Source organism: Eurosta solidaginis, chromosome 4 (genome assembly GCF_040869045.1).
Source record: "Eurosta solidaginis isolate ZX-2024a chromosome 4, ASM4086904v1, whole genome shotgun sequence".
Lineage (NCBI taxonomy): Eukaryota > Metazoa > Arthropoda > Insecta > Diptera > Tephritidae > Eurosta > Eurosta solidaginis.
In genome coordinates this window covers 67625024-67645490 of record NC_090322.1, presented here as the reverse complement: position 1 = coordinate 67645490, position 20467 = coordinate 67625024, and the positions used below count along the sequence as shown (strand labels likewise).

General features: G+C 42.9%; 1 protein-coding gene across 1 annotated transcript in view; it reads right to left on the bottom strand.

The window, feature by feature from the left end:
• The window catches only part of spoon (spoonbill), a 66150-nt gene extending 46208 nt beyond the window's left edge, over positions 1 to 19942 (bottom strand). Inside the window, exon 1 of the mRNA XM_067778893.1 lies at positions 19765 to 19942. The gene's annotated coding sequence lies outside the window, so the exon portion shown is untranslated. The remainder of the gene's footprint in view (positions 1 to 19764) is intronic.
• Positions 19943 to 20467: the final 525 nt, after the last annotated feature.

Below are 20467 nucleotides of genomic sequence, written 5' to 3'. Positions count from 1 at the left end.
CGGATGAACAAAAGCGGGCGAAATGCAAGGAGCATTTAAAGAATTGTAACTTCTCTGCCCGTATAAGTAAGCTATGGTCCACCTTAAAGTCTCTATCGAACCGGACTAAGCACAATGACAAGATTTCCATCGCCTTTGATACAAGTGCTGTCGGATGCGAAAAAATGCGCGAGCGCTTTCTGCCGACAATATGTAATGCATTCTACAGTTGACAAAGCCATACGGCGGGCCAGCAGACGCGCACACAAGCATATATACAACGCGTCCCCAATTGCCATCACCGCCAAAGACGGCATAGCAATGCCGATGCTTAAAAATCTATGCAGAGGGATTTAATTACCTAGCGCATGTCTTCAACGTGTCCCTGTCCACCTTCGTCATCCCCGAAAAATGGAAAATGGGCAATGTGGTTCCGCTATTAAAGCCTGGGAAAACAGCTAACATTTGAAAATCTTATCATCCCATATCTCTCCTATCGCCAGTAGCCAAGACACTCAAAGCCATTCTGCTTCCCTATTTCAATGCAAATTTGCATCTTGCCAATCATCAGCATGGCTTCCGAATATTACATAGCAATACCACCGCGCTAAACGCCCTTAACGCGCAAAAAAATTGCGGATTAAATCGAAAACCCCACCACAGGACAGTACTCCTTGCGCTAGACCTACGAAAACCATTTTATACGGTCAACCACGGCATGTTACTGCACACCTGGAGGGGTCCTCCTTTCTCCAAGTCTGAAACGGTGGACCGCAAATTATATGTAAGATCGGCATGCATGGGTGCAATTCAGGAACATATCATCTAAGCCCTGAAGAATTAAACAAGGAGTACCACAGGGTGGTGTCCTATTCCCGCTTCGGTGACCTTATTTATAACATGAACGCGGCAAATGTCGACCATATTGGACATCTGGCATTACGCTACCAACTGTCTTACACCCTAAAATTTTGGGTGGGACGATCGAGCAGGGTCTACATTTTGATGAGCATGCAGTCGCAATTGTACCGAAAATCAATAGCCGTAATAAAATCCTTAAATCTCTTGCCGGCAGCACTTGGGGTAAAGATAAAGAAACGCTCATTACCACTTACAAAGCAATTGGCCGGCGGATTGCATGCTCCGCGTCCCGGATTTGGTCGCCCAGCCTAAAGGTTACTCGCTGGAAGAAAATGTAGGCCTGCAAAAACACTGCACTCAGAACCGCTACGGGCTGTATTCTTATGTCGCCAGAACACCACATCCCCATTAGGGAGAGAAAGTAAATGCTGAAAAAACAGTTTCTGTAGAATACCCAGAAACCTTGGCATCCCAACAGACATCTGATTGGAAACAGCAAGTTTTGTTATCGGTCACACCTGTTGGATGGGGCGGCGAAGCACTGCTACAACAACAGAGCAAAATAGTTAGCCGGCTCCTTGGCCAAAATGAGACACTGAGGAAAGCTAAAATGAAATGTATTAAAATTAAACGCTCTAAGCAAGAAAATAGAGGGCAACATGTTAATGCAGTTATAGAAATAGAACATAAATATTATAAGGTTATCTTGGGAAATAAGAAAATTAGTGTTAGATGGGATCGCTGCCCAGTTTACGCCGGTTAAACTGTAAAAAGGTGCTTCAAATGTTTAGGGTTTAACCACATAGCTGCCAATTGCACCCTGAAATAGAGATGTAGTAAATGTCTACGAGAACATGGGGTAGAAAACTGCAAGGAGAGTATACCCAATAATAAATGTGGCAATTGCGTATATGCCAATAACCAGTTGGGTTTTAAACTCAATATAGAACATAACATTATGAGTCATGACTGCCCAGTTTATCAAAGGAAGCTTAAACTGGAAAAACGAGTTGGTTTTTAACAACCAAGACGTACTAGCCCAGTGATAAAGCGGAGCTCGAAAGAATGTTAGCGCGCAACAAATCGGTACGCCCTTGAGTACCTAAAGTTACAAATTTAATCTACTTCAAAATACAACCTTGTGGCTGTATGTCAAGTAAATCGCCGACACGAGCTCAACTGACGTCAAGGCATTGCATTGGAGCTTTTGCCTTTTCCCCTTTCTTTTCGTTGGCGGCGTTGAACAAGGAGGACAAGCAGCACAAGTATTTTAGCGACCACTCTTATAATTAGAATTACAATCATATAATTTCAATATAAGTTAACAATTTCCTTTGTACAGAATTACATCTGAATTAAATGAATTTTACAAGGTAAAACAGCTTAAAAAACGTGTTATTTTTCCACCCGCCAACATTCTTGTGGAAAACGACAATCGAAAGCACGCTGTGGAAAATATATTGTTGGGAATTTCTATGCATCCACCATTTGCTAACACGCCATGAATGACTTGCAAAATTCCGAAGTTGCCCTTGTTAGTGATGCACCTCCGCTTATTGGTGCATTCAGCAGTTATTCGCAATCGCACGTTACGGGGGGCAATTTATCAATTGGAACAACTGCTACCACAATACCAGCGAGTGTGCCCGGAATATTTTCCACGAATAGTGCTTACCAAATGTCACCATACACATCGCTACATGCCGGGCTCGGAGGCCTGGGTGTACCCATAAACCAACAGCCATGTTATACTAGCACACATATGATGCATAACAAATATCTTTATAATGGTGTACCCTCTTATATTGGTAAACCTCAGCTAAACTCAACGTTTGCTCACCCATCTGGGTGCGTGTACGGTCAGAGCCGTCACGGACCAAATAGTACCATCACAGGCTGACGTAGGCACTGCACATATAGGAACATATGGCGCTGCCGCACCATATCAACCGGTCTCACCAGTGCACGGCTGGTCCGGGCAACCACATGGAAGTTTAGCGCCCGTCAGCGACAGCACGTGGTGTGGTCTATACACGCAGCCTCGGTACAATCTCGACGTAAGCCTGACACCATCACAAGCGGCAGCACGACACGTGCTTAGTAAAGATCTGCCACCCTTCTCTGGAAAACCAGAGGAGTGGCCACTCTTCATCACGAACTACGAGCAATCAACTGAGCGTTGTGGGTTTACCGAACAGGAAAATCTAATTCGACTTCAAAAGTCACTACGCGGGGCGGCTCTAGAAGCTGTGAGAGGGAAACTAATGATGCCCTCCACCGTTCACCTTGCCATTGCTACATTGCCCATGCTTTTCGGGCGACCCGATGTAATCCACGATACACTCCAGCGCAAGTTGAGACAAATGCCAACAGTAAAAACTGATCGGTTGCACACTTTAATCGATCTCGCTCTGGCCGTTCAAAATTATAGGGCCACGATGCAGGCGTTGGGTCTTAGCGACTATCCCAATGATCCAATGTTGATAAATGAGTTGCTGGCCAAACTTCCAGGGGATATGAAACTAGATTGGGATCGCCGACGAATGACCACAGCTCGCGTCGACATTATAGCATTTGATGATTGGCTTTTCGGCCTAGCATCGTGCGCCAGCCAAGTGACACCACTTAGTTCTCCCACTTATACGACTGGGGAAGAAAAGGCGGGACGAAGAGGCAACAAAGAACGAGTCCTCATTCACGACAGTAATTCAAAGGGCATGATAGAACAAAACCTCCCTGTCATCTGTGCGGCAACGACCATAATCTCTCCGAGTGTCAAGACTTCAAGGCAAAGAGCAGAAATGAACGTTGGCAGGTGGTGAAGGACAAAAAACTATGCATCCGTTGCTTCGAAACGCATTTGCTTCGGCGCTGTGCATCCAAGAAAGAGTGCGGAATTGACGGTTGTAGAATGGCCCACAACCCACTCTTACATAGTCGATCATCTACAGCTGACAACAGCAAGGTGGACAATAATGACGGGCCCACAGTCATATTTCATCAGCGTAAATTCAAAAGAGCAATCTTCCGCTACATTCCGGTGACTCTTTATGGACCGAAATCAACTTTAGAGACGTTTGCCCTGATTGATGAAGGAGCATCATGCACACTGATGGACAATAGTTTGGCCGAGCACTTGGGGCTTGACGGTCCCAGCGAAGAACTTTGTTTGAGATGGACAAGAGGCTAATTCGAAGTTTGTAGGTTGCGAAATATCTGGCAGAGGAGAAAACTCAACACGATACCGTATGCGTAACGTGCGCACCATCACTAACCTAGAGCTACCGCAACAATCTCTAAACGCCGAAGAGCTGGCAGAGCACCATCACTTGAGACCACTGCCTATTGTAACATACACTAATTGCAGAGCACGTTTGTTGATAGGTTTGGATAACACAAAGCTCTCCATTCCGATAGAGGTACACGAAGTCGAGGGTGATGATCTTGTAGCTGCGCGTTGCAAGTTAGGGTGGTCGGTATATGGCCATAAAAATTCCGATCATCCATTAGAGGAAAGCTTGTTGCACGTATGCCCTGCACGCGAGATAATCAAGTGGACAGCTTGATGAAAACATATTTTTCCATAGAATCGATAGGTACCAGTCCCACCGTCAAACCGCTCAGGCCAAAGGCAGACGAACGTGCATATACCATAATGCAGAATACAGTCAAATATAAACCATACGAAAAGAAGTGGGGAAACTGGCCCCTTATGGAGACATAATTGATTTACCCGACTCCTTCCAAACGGCTTATCATTGACTTCAATGTCTTGAAAGAAAGATGGAAAAGTGCGCCGAATTGAAAGAATTCGTCATTGAGAAAATGAATCACTACATCGACAAGGGGTACGTTCGAAAGATTTCCGCCGACGAAGTCACTAAAGGAGGTAAGTCCTAGTTCACACCGATGTTCACCGTCATGAATGTTAACAAAAATAAGAGACGAATCGTATGGGATGCGACGGCCAAGGTGCAAAATACAAGCCTGAACGACGTATTGCTTACAGGCCCTGACCTCTTACGATCGATGGTGGGTGTTTTAATGCGGTTTCGCGAACGACCGGTGGCTATATGCGGGGACATCCGTGAAATGTTCCACCAAATACATGTGAGTATAGAGGACCAGGTGGCGCAACAGTTTCTTTGGAGGGATGGCGATACCAGCCGGCGACCTGATGTATTGACTATGACCGTGATGACGTTTGGAGCGTCTTGCTCCCCATCTTTAGCCAACTATATAAAGGACAAAAATGCGCTACGTTTCGAGAATGAGCTTCCTCAAGCAGTGGCAGCAATCGTTCAAAACACATTTGTGGACGATTGGCTGCATAGCGTGGACGACGAAGATGAGATGATTCGCTTAGCTAATGATGTCCGCCACATCCACGGTGAAGGCGGGTTCGAGATGCGGAGTTGGCTGTCAAATTCTGCGCGAGTTGTGCAAGCACTCATGGGAGGATCAGAGTCCATAAACAAGTGCTTTGACGAGCCAAGTTCGGAATTCCAAAAGGTTCTCGGCATGTGATTGCTGCCGAACAGTGATGAGTTAACCTTCAAACATAATTTCAAGCAGAATCTTTTTGATAAATCATGCATACCAACGAAGAGGCAAATGCTCCGAGTGGTGATGACGATATTCGATCTTTTGGGTCTGCTAAGCTTTTTTATGATCGAGACCAAGGCAGTTCTGCAAGATGTTTGGCGGTCAGCTGCATGTTTTTGTAGACGCCGGTGTATCAGCATATGCGGCTGTAGCATTCCTGCATTCCAACGTAATCGGCGAAGTTCAGTGCAGCCTAGTAGCATCAAAAACCAGAGTCGCCCCATTGAAGCCACTGTCTGTTCCGAGGCTTGAGCTGATGGCTGCAATTCTTGGGCTTCGGCTCGCTAAATTTATACAGCAAGAGATCTCGATACGTATTAGCCGTCGTATCTTCTGGTCCGATTCGAAGGACGTGTTATGCTGAATATGGTCTGACACCAGAAAGTTCCACCAATTTGTGGCCGTACGCGTTGGCGAAATCTTAAAAGAATCAGAAGTCAACGAATGGCGGTGGGTGCCATCAAAGCACAACGTCGCGGACGACGCCACTAAGTGGAATCCCAAACTCGACGTTAATAACGCTGACAGATGGTTTAGAGGATCGGACTACCGGACACTTCCTGGCACATCCGAAATACAACAATCGCAATCCACCCTGGAAACAATACAGCACATAGCAGCTGACATCTCGGTTGAAGAGGGTGCATCACCAGATCCCAAAAGATTCAGCAAATGGGAGAAACTACGTTCAGCACAGATGTGCGTTCTCCGTTTTCTTCGATCGACTATAAGAGCTCCGATGAAAAACCCTATAACTCAGATACTGCTGTACGATACGACTTGCAAAAGTGCCGAGCTTCTGATATTTCGTATGTGCCAGCCCGAATGTTACAGCGAAGAACTCAATCAACTGAGAACCGGCGGGGTAAGTCGTAAAAGTTCAATTTACAAACTTTCTCCATTCACACGGTCTGCTGCGCGTAAAGGGACGAATCGACGAAGCAGGGGGCGTGCCATCAGATCTAAAACAACCGATAATTCTCCGGCGGCATCACAGCGTTACAAATCTCATCGCAGACTTCTACCACCTCAAATTCCATCACCATCACAACGAGATAGTGGTAAATGAGATGAGGCAGCGATTCTGCATTCCGGGATTACGTGCATTAGTTAGAGCGGTTGCAAAGGTCTGTGAACAATGTCGCAACCAACGGGCCACGCTAAATCCTCCAGAAATGGGCAGACTTCCGGCAGATCGTCTTGCAGCATTTACTCACCCCTTCGCATACACAGGGGTTGACTATTTTGGACCCTTTGACGTGTTGGCAGGAAGAAGGCATGAGAAACGTTGGGGAGTTGTGTTTACGTGTATGACCATTCGAGCCGTTCACATTGAGCTTGCGCCATCACTCTTGACTGACTCATTTCTCCTCATTTTGAAACTGTTCATTGCTAGAAGAGGCGTTCCCAGGCGAATTCTATCCGACAACGGGACCAATTTTAGAGGCGCCAGTCGAATACTGGCGGAAGAGATCGAGAAAATATCGTCCGACGCTATTTTGCAAAAATATCCTGAAATCGAATGGTCCTTTATACCACCAGTTGCAACCAAATAACAGTATTTAAAACAAAATTATATGAATATTGTAAAACCTTAGCTATAAGATAAAAAACTGTAATATTTTCAAATTTACGAATGTTAGCGCGCCACAAATCGGTACGCCCTTGAGTACCTAAATTTACAAATTTATTCTACTTCAAAATGCAACCTTGTGGCTGTATGTCAAGTAAATCGCCGACATAAGCTCAACTGACGTTAAGGCATTGCATTGGAGCTTTTTGCCTTTTCCCTTTCTTTTCGTTGGCGGCGTTGAACAAGGAGGACAAGCAGCACAAGTATTTTAGCGACCACGCTTATAATTAGAATTACAATCATATAAATTGCAATATAAGTTAATCATTTCCTTTGTACAGAATTACACCTGAATTAAATGAATTTTACAAGGTAATGCAGCTTAAAATACGTGTTGTTTTCCACACGCCAACAAAAGAATGTTAGAAGAAGTGGATCCGGATATTGTTTTATGTTCAGAAACACGTATAACTTCAGATATTCTTGATTCTGAAATTAATATTGCACCGTATACACTAATTCGTAGCGACTCTCAATAGTAGACATATGGGAGGGGTAGTTTTATTACTGAAAAGGGAAATCGAGTACAAAGTCAGGTTTAATAGATCAATTGATACAAACGTATGGTGTGATATTTTAGATAGATAAATAGATGTTGTGAGGTTAAGCACTGCGACCTATTGGTCTATTGTGCCCTCATTCTCTTTACAACACTTCATCCAAGCCGAGTTCTTTGAGAAAATCCAGAATGGTTCTCGGCTTCAGAGAGTGTATGTGACTATTTCCTAGTTTGGATGAGCCTAGGATACTAAGTCTTCGTCTCGCGACTGCCTCACATTCCTTCAGGATGTGTTCTGCAGACTCATCTTCGACATCACAGAATCGACAGAGGCTACTGGCTGATATGCCCAATTTATGCATATGGCTCTTTAGCCTACAGTGACCTGTGAGTATACCTGTTAAAATCCTAAGGCTACTTTTTGGGAGGTTAATCATAGCATTATATCGCTTCGAGTTGTACCCTCCTATTAGTGCCTTTGCCTGCCGAAGTCCTAGACTTTCGCGCCAGTGTTGTTCTCTAAGGCACGCCTCCTTTTGTCTAAAGTACTCCCTTATTGTATGTGATCCTATTGGCACCATAGGCTCGGGCCCTATTGCTTTCCGCCCGATGCCAACCTGGCAAGCTCGTCCACTCGCTGTTGTTGTTATTGTTGTAGCATTGCTCGCCCCACCTAATTGCCGCGACCGATCATAAATTGTCATCAATATCCTCTAACGGGAGTCCAAGGAAACTTGCCGTTTCAACAGGGGTGGACCATAAGGAAAGGGGTGTTAGAGGCGTTGGTTCCACATTACAATTGAAGAGATGGTTGGTGTCATGTGGGGACACGTTGCAAGCGGGGCATACATTTTGTATGTCGGGGTTGATTCTGGATAGGTAAGAGTTTAACCTGTTACAGTATCCAGAACGAAGTTGAGCAAGAGTGACACGCGTTTCCCTGGGGAGTATGCGTTCCTCTTCCGCAAGTTTTGGATAATTTTCGTTAAGCACTGGATTCACCGGGCAATTCCCGGCATAAAAGTGCGACGCCTGTTTATGGAGTTCATCAAGGACCTGCTTGTGTTTTTTCACTTCATACGGCTGGGTTCTCAGGTTCCGTATTTTCTCAAAATGTTTACGGAGATGACTCCTTAAGCCCCTAGGCGGTGCTGGTTCATCAATCAGATGTCTGTTGGGATGCCCAGGTTTCTGGGTATTCAACAGGAACTGTTTGGTCAGCATCTCATTTCTCTCCGTGATGGGGAGTATTCTCGCCTCATTATGCAGAGGCGAGAATACTCCCCATCACGGAGAGAAATGAGATGCTGACCAAACAGTTCCTGTTGAATACCCAGAAACCTGGGCATCCCAACAGACATCTGATTGATGAACCAGCACCGCCTAGGGGCTTAAGGAGTCATCTCCGTAAACATTTTGAGAAAATACGGAACCTGAGAACCCAGCCGTATGAAGTGAAAAAACACAAGCAGGTCCTTGATGAACTCCATAAACAGGCGTCGCACTTTTATGCCGGGAATTGCCCGGTGAATCCAGTGCTTAACGAAAATTATCCAAAACTTGCGGAAGAGGAACGCATACTCCCCAGGGAAACGCGTGTCACTCTTGCTCAACTCATTATGCAGAGGCGAGAATACTCCCCATCACGGAGAGAAATGAGATGCTGACCAAACAGTTCCTATTGAATACCCAGAAACCTGGGCATCCCAACAGACATCTGATTGATGAACCAGCACCGCCTAGGGGCTCGCTCGTTACCATCTACTCCTCTGTGTCCAGCTGTGTGCTATTTTAAAATTAACGCAAATGGACATTAAGTGGCAAATAGGTGTGTTGTACCATTCCCCAAGTTGCAGCGACAGTGAATTTCTAAATCACGCCGAGAGCATTTTAACAGAAGTATTAGAATCAGGTACGAATACCTCTCTAGTTGGAGATTTCAATATTAACTTAAATATTAATTCTTAAGAGTAGCTAAAAACTGAATGAAATTTGTGCACGTAGCGCAATGAAACAAAAATTAATTAAATACAAGAGTCGCGGAAACGTCCCAAACAAAAAAAGATTTATTGTATGCAAACGCTTGTTGTTATTGTTGTTATAGCGATAAGGTTATTCCCCGAAGGTTTTGGGGAGTGTTATCGATGTGATGGTCCTTTTCCGGATACAGCTCCGGCACGCTCCGGTACACAGCACCATTAAGGTGCTAGCCCGACCATCTCGGGAACGATTTATATGGCCACATTAAACCTTCAGGGCATCCCTCCCTCCCCACCCTCAAGTTCCATGAGCAGCTTGGGATCGCCAGAGCCTCGTCTGTTAGTGAAACAGGATTCGCCTCGGATAGGTGAGGTTGACAATTGGGTTTGGAGAAGCTATATTACTATTATTTTTATAATCATCATAGTTTACAAATAAATTTATAAACTATGGTTCCCTGCAGGAGAAGCTATATATTTCGCTGGCAACCCCTTGATTCACTTTGGTATTTTAGTCGCCTCTTACTCACTAGAAGAACATACAGGCCTTCAAACCAGCAAGCGGACAGCAGGGGTGAGATGTTGGCGGATCAAATGCACAATAAACGGAGACGTCCATCGCGAGCGCAGGTCTGGTAAACTGTGTCCAGCAGAACATTGGCAACCTAGCACCTGCCTATACTTATTTCGCTGTATCGCCGCGACCGATCACAAATTGTCATTAATATCCTCTAACGAGAGTCCAAGGAAACTTGCCGTTTCAACAGGGGTGGCCCATAAGGAAAGGGGTGTTAGAGGCGTTGGTTCCACATTACAATTAAAGATATGGTTGGTGTCATGTGGGGACACATTGCAAGCGGGGCATACATTTTGTACGTCGGAGTTGATTCTGGATAGGTAAGAGTTTAACCTGTTACAGTATCCAGAACGAAGTTGAGCAAGAGTGACACGCGTTTCCCTGGGGAGTATGCGTTCCTCTTCCGCAAGTTTTGGGTACTGTTCTTTGAGTACTGGATTCACCGGGCAATTCCCGGCATAAAGGTCCGACGCCTGTTTATGGAGTTCACCAAGGACCTGCTTGTTTTTTTCGCTTCATACGGCTGGGTTCTCAGGTGCCGTATTTTCTCAAAATGCTTACGGAGATGACTCCTTAAGCCCCTAGGTGGTGCTGGTTCATCAATCAGATGTCTGTTGGGATGCTCAGGTTTCTGGGTATTCAACAGGAACTATTTGGTCAGCATCTCATTTCTCTCCCTGATGGGGAGTATTCTCGCCTCATTATGCAGAAGGTGTTCTGGGGACATAAGAAGACAGCCCGTGGCGATTCTGAGAGGAGTATTTTGGCAGGCCTGTTGTTTCTTCCAGTGGGTAATTTTTAGGCTTGGTGACCATATGGAAAAAAAGTTGGCAACCCTGGTGTGTGAAAGCTAAAGTAATTTGTGCTCCTCTTTAAATTTTCAAATTCATTGTTTATTGTGAGTCTTAATTCTTACAACCTGTGTCTAAACATTAATAAACGTGACATTTGTCTGTGGAAAGTAAGATCCTCTGTCCAGGTGATCTCCAATTCAACTTTACTAACTTGGCAGTATATTGCGATTGGTGCTCCTGTTTTGTTGTTGTCAGTCAACTTGTTTTTCTTTGACACCTTCATCAACTGTGTATCTTCCCGCCAAAAGTTTTGTAGTCACTGAAGTTTGTTTGTGCTTCAAGCTTTATTTTGTGGTTTGCGTCTATGCTAAACTTGAACCTGCGTCATAATAATCTAAGCTGCGTTAGAGCTGCCACCCAGTTTCTTGGAGCAATATTTTTTGGCCCGTTTTTTTCGAACACCATGGATCAAGCCAATGGTAAACGTCGTGGTGACGACCTTAATAACGAGGTTGATAGCGCCAAAAAGGTGCAACGGATCAGCGGCTTCTCTCCTAGTTTAATGCAAAGCATGGATCAGCGATTTGCTAAGTTCAACGATCTGATTGCTAAGCAAATTTTGGACTCGGAAAAAAGGCTCATCGAATTCGTATGCAAAAAACTAGAAGACAAATTTGTGGTGCTGAAGAAAGAGGTCAGTGAGCTTAATGCAAGAGTTACTCAGCTGGAGAGTGTGTTCGAGCGCGTTGGTTATCTCGAAGAGGAATTAAAAAAACTCAAAAACAATGCGTCAAAGCAAGAGAGCCATATTGCCGCAAGTGAAATCCGTGTACACGGAATTCCCTTTAAGGAAGGAGAAAACTTAGCAAGTGTCTTTCATCACCTCTGTTCCACTCTTAGATTGCAACCAATACCTATAATGAGCATTTTTCGGCTACGGAAAATAGACAACAGCGTGACAGATCCGGCCGTAATAATCAAATTTCAGTCGCCGACAGACAAAAACAAATTGCTAAAAAGTATAGGCACCTTTAGGCGCCAAAACAATCCAAACATCAAGGGTCTGCAATTACTTCATGTGGGCATAAATTCAAATGCTCCGATTTATGTAAATGCTTCGCTGTCTAGGCAAAACTATGCGATCTTCAAGGCAGCGATCCGTCTAAAGAAGAAAAGGAAGGTAGTGGCGGTTTTTTCTAAGAAGGGTCTGGTACATATCAGACGAACAGCCAACGCCAGCCCTGAAGCAATACATAGCTTGGATTTTCTAGAGCGTCTTGAGAATACCGGCGAAGAAAGCGCGAGTTCCTTTCGAGTTGATGATGCGCCAACGAATAATGATCAATAAATTAATTTCTATGTATGGTATATTACTTAAGTTCTTGAGTCTCTTCGTTTCTGTCTTTATCTCTCCCTATCATACTTGTAAACAATCACTTATGTTGTCTTTATTGTTACGCATCGCAGAGCATTCTTTATATCCCATATATAGTGATGGTCCTAGACTATAGGTTGTCTAGTTCCAAAGACTGCTTACATACACTGTTGCGCGTATTCAACAAACGTACTAAAGGGCTCAAAGTCATCCATCTTAATGCGCAAAGCCTATATAAAAAGCTGGATGAATTGAGATTCATATCTGAGGGTTCTGATATAGATGTTATATGTATTTCCGAAATCTGGTTTTCTTCATGTCACAAAAATGATTTGGTGCAACTAAATGGATATCAACTTTTCAGGGCTGATAGACGTGGTCATGGTGGTGGTGTTGCTATATATGTTAAAAGTAGTTTATCCTGTAAACTTTGGTGCAGTGCTAGTCCAAGTGATTTTGTCGAATATGTGTTCGTAGACGTGTTCTCTGTAAATAATGAAAGGCTTCTTATCGGCTGTGCATACAGACCTAATCGTGGAGTTGACTTCTCTGGCTTTATTGAATTTCTCGAGCCTCTACTTATAAGCTATGATAATATAATCATCGCTGGGGATTTCAACTCCAACCTTCTCGTCGACTCAACTCTAAAGCTAAGTATGGAGACTCTTGGACTTTTTCCCACCAATTTAACTTCACCTACACACTTTACTGACTCAAATTCTTCTTTGCTGGATTTATTTTTTGTGAATGATCCCCTGAAATTGCTCCACTACGATCAATTGTCGGCATCTTGCTTTTCAAAACACGATCTGATATTTCTTAGTTACAACTTTCAAACGTCACACATACAATGTTCCTTTACATATCGTGATTTTAGAAGCATAGATTACAGTTCCCTTAATGCAGCGGTGGAGTCGGTTGAGTGGAGCTTGATTCGTACACTGACATCGGTCGATGATCAGGCATCATTCCTACAGAACCATATTATTAGGCTTTTCGACAACTATGTGCCAGTGAAACTCAAAGCTGCTACACACAATAATACCCCTTGGTTTAGTGCCAATCTAAAACACTTAATTCACCAGCGTAACCTTGCTTACTCACGATGGAAAAGATACAAAACCCTGGAGGCTCACAACTGCTTCAAAACAGCTAGGATCGCTGCAAACAAAGACATTAGGTCAGCTAAGCAGAAATTTTATAATAACAAGTTTAGTGCTGCTTTGAGATCGAAGGAAACCTGGAAGTCGATTAAACATATTGGTATCGGAAAATCCAAATGTGATATTTCTGTCCTCCCTGATGTAGACATTAATGAGATAAATATAAATTTTGTAAATCTGCCAATCTCAACTGACAATATATGTGCTGATAATTATTGTATTCGCGCTAATGTTGATTTTGGTCCTCTTGAGTTTGCTAGTGTCGATGATTGTGATGTCGTTCAAGCCATTCTTTCAGTAAAGTCTAATGCTATGGGGTTCGATGGTATATGTCCGAAATTTTTAAAAATAATTCTTCCTAAAATCCTTCCTCACTTAACCTACTTGGTTAACTCTGTGCTGACGTCCTGTGTATTTCCCAAATGTTGGAAAGTTGCTAAGGTAATCCCAATCCCCAAGCAAAACAAGGAGTATAGGCCTATAGCTATTCTGCCTTTCCTTTCCAAGGTCGTCGAACGAATTTTGCACTGCCAGATAAATACTTATGTGCAGAATAATAACCTTCTCACATATTCCCAGTCTGGATTCAGGTCAAATCGTAGCTGTAAAACTGCGCTCGGTGATAGAGGATATTCGAGAACAAGTTGACAAAAATTTTACTGCTTTCCTGACTCTTCTCGACCATTCAAAAGCGTTTGACTCGGTTGACCACACCGTTCCCTGCAAGAAGCTGGACAACCTATTTAATTTCTCCAATTGTGCAACAGCCCTAATCAGATCGTATTTGGCCGACCGAACTCAGGCAGTAAGTGTTGGTAGCAGAAAGTCTGACTTCGTCAGTGTTTTAAGAGGAGTCCCACAAGGCTCAATCCTTGGTCCCCTGTTATTTGTTTTGTATATAAACGATTTGCCTGGTGTTCTCAAGTATTGTAATATTCACATTTATGCTGACGACGTACAATTGTATATGTGCTGTCCTAGTGATCGTACCAGTTCATGTATTAATAACTTAAATTACGATTTGTGTCAAATTGGTACGTGGGCTTCTATGAACGGCTTATGTCTTAACCCTAAGGAGTCGAAATGTATAGTCATTCATAGAAGGTCACTAGATAAAAGTGGAATGGAAAATTTAATTTTAGACAACACTATTATAGAATACGTTGACACGGCAAAAAATCTAGGTATAGTTTTTAACAAAACCCTGACATGGAAAGATCACATCTTCCGCACAGTGGGAAAAGTGTATGGGATGCTTCGTACACTCTGGCTTACACAATATTTTACTCCGTTACATATTCGTCTACTAATAGCAAAAGCGTATTTAATACCTACGCTCCTTTATGGTTGTGAGGTTTACTCCAATTGTGACTATGTATGTAATAGGAAACTTAATGTTGTGTATAACAACATTGCTAGATACGTCTATGGGTTGAAAAGACTTGACCACGTCTCTCAACATGCTTACAGGTTGCTAAACATTTCTTTCGATAACCTTATTAAACTTAAAACGCTCACTACGCTACATAAATTAATATATATGAAGGAACCTGACTATCTGTATCGGAGGCTAAATTTTCTCCAGTCGTCTATATCTGTTCTCCTTACCCACTTCAGACATCGTATGCTAATATCTGATCGCCAGTTCTTCATTAATTCCATACGTCTTTGGAACTCGCTCCCTTCTAGACTTAGGCTTATAAGCAATGCTCTGCTCTTCAATAAAGAATTAACAAGTTTCTATAATAACCTAGACAATTAAAATACTGATTCCTTCTAAGCAAATGTACTCTATCATTCCTTTATTTATCTATTTACTATTTATTAAATATATTATTTGTTGTAACCTTTTCTTAGCCATAGTCATTAGCTTTAAGTTTCAAGATTAGATTGTTCCTATTTTATGCCTTTTACCGACTAGCACTGTAAAATAATTTTTGTCAAATTGTTGTGCTGGGATGAATTGCCTAATAAATACAAATACAAATACAAATATGGGTGAGGCGTAGCACGTAATCGGCTGGCTAATTGCTTTGTATGTAGTCATGAGCGTTTCTTTATCTTTTCCCCAGGTACTGCCAGCGAGGGAATTGAGGATTTTGTTACGGCTCTGAATTCTCGGAACAATTGCGGCTGCGTGCTTACCAAAATGTAGATCCTGATCAAACGTCACACCTAAGATTTTGGGGTGTAGGACAGTCGGTAGCGTAGTGACATTATTATTATTATTATTTTTTTTTTTTTTTTACGTGGATGTTCAAAATGGTCGACATTTGGGACGTCCATGTTGTAAATAAGGTCGCGGAAGATTTAGTCGGTGTTAATGCCAGGTTTCGCGAGGCGAAAAAACTGGAGAGATCAGGGAGGTAGCCGTTTATTTTATTGCATAGCGCATCGATCTTTGGGCCTGGGCCTGTGGCCATTATTGTGCAGTCATCGGCGTAGGAAACGATTGTGACTCCTTCCGGTGGTGAAGGTAGCTTAGATATGTAGAAATTAAACAAAAGTGGGGATAGGACACCACCCTGTGGCACCCCTTGTTTAATTCTCCTTGGTTTTGATGTTTCGTTTCTAAATTGCACCGATGCCTGCCGACCACCCAGATAATTTGCGGTCCTCCTTTCAAAACACCGGTCCACCATTAAGACAAGACAAGACAAGACAAGACAAGACAGACTTATTTCGCTCGAGCGAACCTACGACTTCATCGTCACTGAAAACCGCACTTTCATAAACTTTATGAAAGGAAAGTGGATGAGTACAAATCCTTTACATACAATCGTTTTGCTGCCCTCCCTATTCCGACTGATGCTCGCCAAGGGGAACGTGCTTTCCGCAAGGTCATTGAATCCGCTTGTTGTTGTTGTTGTATCAGTGCTTCGTCCCCATCCAATAGGTGTGACCGATCACAAATTGTCATCAAAATCCTCTAACGGCAGTCCAAGGATATCTGATACGTTGGTTTATATCTCTATTCAGAACTATTCAGAACTGAAATAGATCAGCAATATTTTTTATAAAGGTGTAGAAAGTTTCAATGAACTGCCTATAGATATAAAAAGTTGTAATGAAATCGGAGCTTTTAAAGCAAAACTTTATGAATATTGTAAAACCTTAGCTATAAGATAGTAAATTGTAATATAATTTAATTTATGAATTGGGCTTTTTTGCCGTAATAAATAAATGAAATGAAATGAAATGAAATCCCTCATTTGGGGTTTGCCGGGATCGAGCTGTCTTATAAGGTCACGTTCTCTCGCTAAATTTGCGGCCTCCGCCACCTAATTTCGGGAATTCTACCGGCGGGAATGAAGAATCAGAGGCGGATTCAATGAACTTGCGGAAAGCACGCTCCCCTTGGCGAGCATCAGTCGGGATAGGGATGGCAGCAAAGCGGTTGTCTGTAAAGGATTTGTATTCATCCCACTTTCCTTTTTTAAGGTTTACAAAAGTGCGTTTTTCTGTGACGATGAAGTCGGCGGTACGGTCGAACGAAATATGTATACGCAGGTGGTCGGATGACAGGTGGCAGGAGGGATGTAGATGTTGATGATTTCTAGGATTGCATCGCTTGACCGGACAGACACTGTCCCTGCGGCCGATGACGTGATCACATAAATGATATTGCACAGAGTGGTGTACGATAAACGAGAGGCCACCTCCATTCCCGCTCTCGCGATCTTTTCTGGGGAAATTATACCCAGAACAAGTCTACAGAGCAGATCTTGCTATGAGTTTAGTCTCTAGGCGATAAGGCGTAGGCTACGCGACGCCCTTGAGCGTGAACAACAAAAAGCCACAAAAGAATTAGGGTGTACTTCGCAGAAGGGCATCACCGTGACGGTAGCCACGGTTACACCACACACCCGGACTTGCCATGACGTAGACCAGGGTTATTTTTTATAAGCGCGGCCTAAGGCCCGCCTATGCAGAAAGGTGTTCTACGCAGAATTACTGTGCATGGCGGAGCCGGTGTTGGATCGGCTAACATAACAATAAACATAAGAGTTATAAAGTAATATCAACTCGTTCACGATGCCATTAGCACCCAGATAAATTGCGGTTTAAATCAAAACCCCCACCATAGAACAGTACTCGTAGCGCTAGACCTATCAAAAGCTTTTGATACGGTCAACCATGGCTCGTTACTGCTAGACCTGGAAGGGTCTACCCTTCCCCCATGTCTTAAAAGGTGGACCGCAAATTATCTGGGTGGTCGGCAGGCATCGGTGCTATTTAGAAACGAAACATCAAAGCCAAGGAGAATTAAACAAGGGGTGCCACAGGGTGGTGTCCTATCCCCACTTTTGTTTAATTTCTACATATCTAAGCTACCTTCACCACCGGAAGGAGTCACAATCGTTTCCTACGCCGATGACTGCACAGTAATGGCCACAGGCCCAGGCCCACAGATCGATGAGCTATGCAACAAAATAAACGGCTACCTCCCGGATCTCTCCAGTTTTTTCGCCTCGCGAAACCTGGCATTATCACCGACTAAATCTTCCGCGACCTTATTTACAACATGGACGTCCCAAATGTCGACCATTTTGAACATCCACGTCGATGGCTCTACGCTACCGACTGTCCTACACCCCAAAATCTTGGGTGTTACGTTTGATCAGGATCTACATTTTGGTGAGCACGCAGCCGCAATTGTTCCGAGAATTCAGAGCCGTAACAAAATCCTCAAATCCCTTGCTAGCAGTACCTGGGGAAAAGATAAAGAAACGCTCATGACTACATACAAAGCAATTAGCCAGCCGATTACGTGCTACGCGTCACCCATATGGTCGCCAAGCCTAAAAATTACCCACTGGAAGAAGCTACAGGCCTGCCAAAATACTGCTCTCAGAATTGCCACGGGCTGTCTTCTTATGTCCCCAGAACACCATCTACATAATGAGGCGAGAATACTCCCCATCAGGGAAAGAAACGAGATGCTGACCAAACAGTTCCTGTTGAATACCCAGAAACCTGGGCATCCCAACAGACATCTGATTGACGAGCCAGCACCGCCTAGGGGCTTAAGGAGTCATCTCCGTAAGCATTTTGAGGAAATACGGCATCTGAGAACACAGCCGTATGAAGCGAAAAAACACAAGCAGGTCCTTGGTGAACTCCACAAACAGGCGTCGGACCTTTATGCCGGGAATTGCCCGGTGAACCCAGTACTCAAAGTAAAGTATCCAAAACTAGCGGAAGAGGAACGCATACTCCCCAGGGAAACGCGTGTCACTCTGGCTCAACTTCGTTCTGGATACTGTAATAGGTTAAACTCTTACCTATCCAGAATCAACCCCGACATACAAAATGTATGCCCCGCTTGCAATGTGTCCCCACATGACACCAACCATCTCTTTAATTGTAATGTGGAACCAACGCCTCTAATACCCCTTTCCCTATGGTCCACCCCTGTTGAAACAGCAAGTTTTCTTGGACTCCCGTTAGAGGATATTGATGACAGTTTGTGATCGGTCGCGTCTGTTAGGTGGGGCGAAGCACTGCTACAACAACAACAACAACAACTCGTTCACGAATGCAAAAGAGCTTTTCAAATTTTTGATAAATAAAGACTAGAAAAGTTAAAGATATATATACATCAGATGAAAGGTATTTTTATGAGTTTTTCGATTCTGCACTTGTTCCGTTTTTTAGATGTGGCAGCACAGATTTGTAATGTCATAAAATATATATACGTATACACATATAAAAGTTGTACAGAAATTTGCAAACTTTAACAACAAATATCTTTTAAATTATAAGTTTGCGCACATTAAAATATATATATATGTGATCGGGAGAACTCCCTCTTTCATTTGATACCAAGTTAAACCCCGAACTCGGGTGGTGCTAAACTAAATCGCTGCCTACACGTCTTTTGACACCTCTCTCGATATTTTTGGTAGCGTATTAGCAGTCGACCCCTCAACTAGACTTTTACCCCTTCTTTAATTTTAATTACATAAATTTAACAAATCAATTTCTGTTATGCTTCCGATTTTTATTAAATTGGTCTACGGAAGCATTTGTTTTGTGTTACCCCGCCCGCCGTAAATACATTCGGATTAGTAAGTTATTCCTTGTAGTTGGTGTATTTACTCCCGAACAGCTATTATTGATTTTGTTGCACAAGAATTTTGCAGAAAACAATATAAACCATAAATATATTTTTTGCAATGCCAAATCCCAATTAAATAGTTAAAAAAAATTATATATATTAGGGTGTACAACACTAAATAATACGCACAGCAGACATCGGACTAGGTTATGTTGTTCCGATAATTCTATGCACTTACCTTTCCACGAGACAATAAAAAACTAATATTTCCTACACCTTGCAGATAAAATATCGCTTCAATTAACACACTTTATGTTTATTTTCAAACTTTTAACTCTTCGTTAGAATTGGCAAAAAAAATCCGCGTTAAACACGTGTCTAGAATATTTTCTTTCATACACACAATAACAATATGGCCGGCGTACGAATTTTCCAATACGGTTCGAAGTATTTCCAAATTTTCGAAGATTCAACTATGCACAGTGTTGCATATTATGGTAGATGCCATACCTAACCGAAACATATTAAAAAGTCGTAAGCTACCCTACAAGCGCTCATATTTTATTCACACTTTTGACAGTGCTGGGGGTCTATTCCCTAACTGTGAAAAACTCAAAAATGTACACTCATTGAAAACTCATTTGCACACACAATTTACACTTTCAATTTTCATGCGATTCTGTAAATTACTGTGTAGATTGTTTTGCTGAATGAGCGCAGAATGTAAAAGTCTTATGTCAGTGAGAAAATATTCATCAAACGCCATGAAAACAAAAAAGTCATTCTGCAACAGTGCGTATGAGTTTTGAATGTCAGAATAGTGTAAATTGGCTGCCAAGAAAAATCACGAAGTTTTTATCAGTGAGATTTTTTTGTTCACAGTTTTGCTTTACAGAATCAGAATTTCAAAGTTTACACAATTTCTTGTGTACACTTTAAAA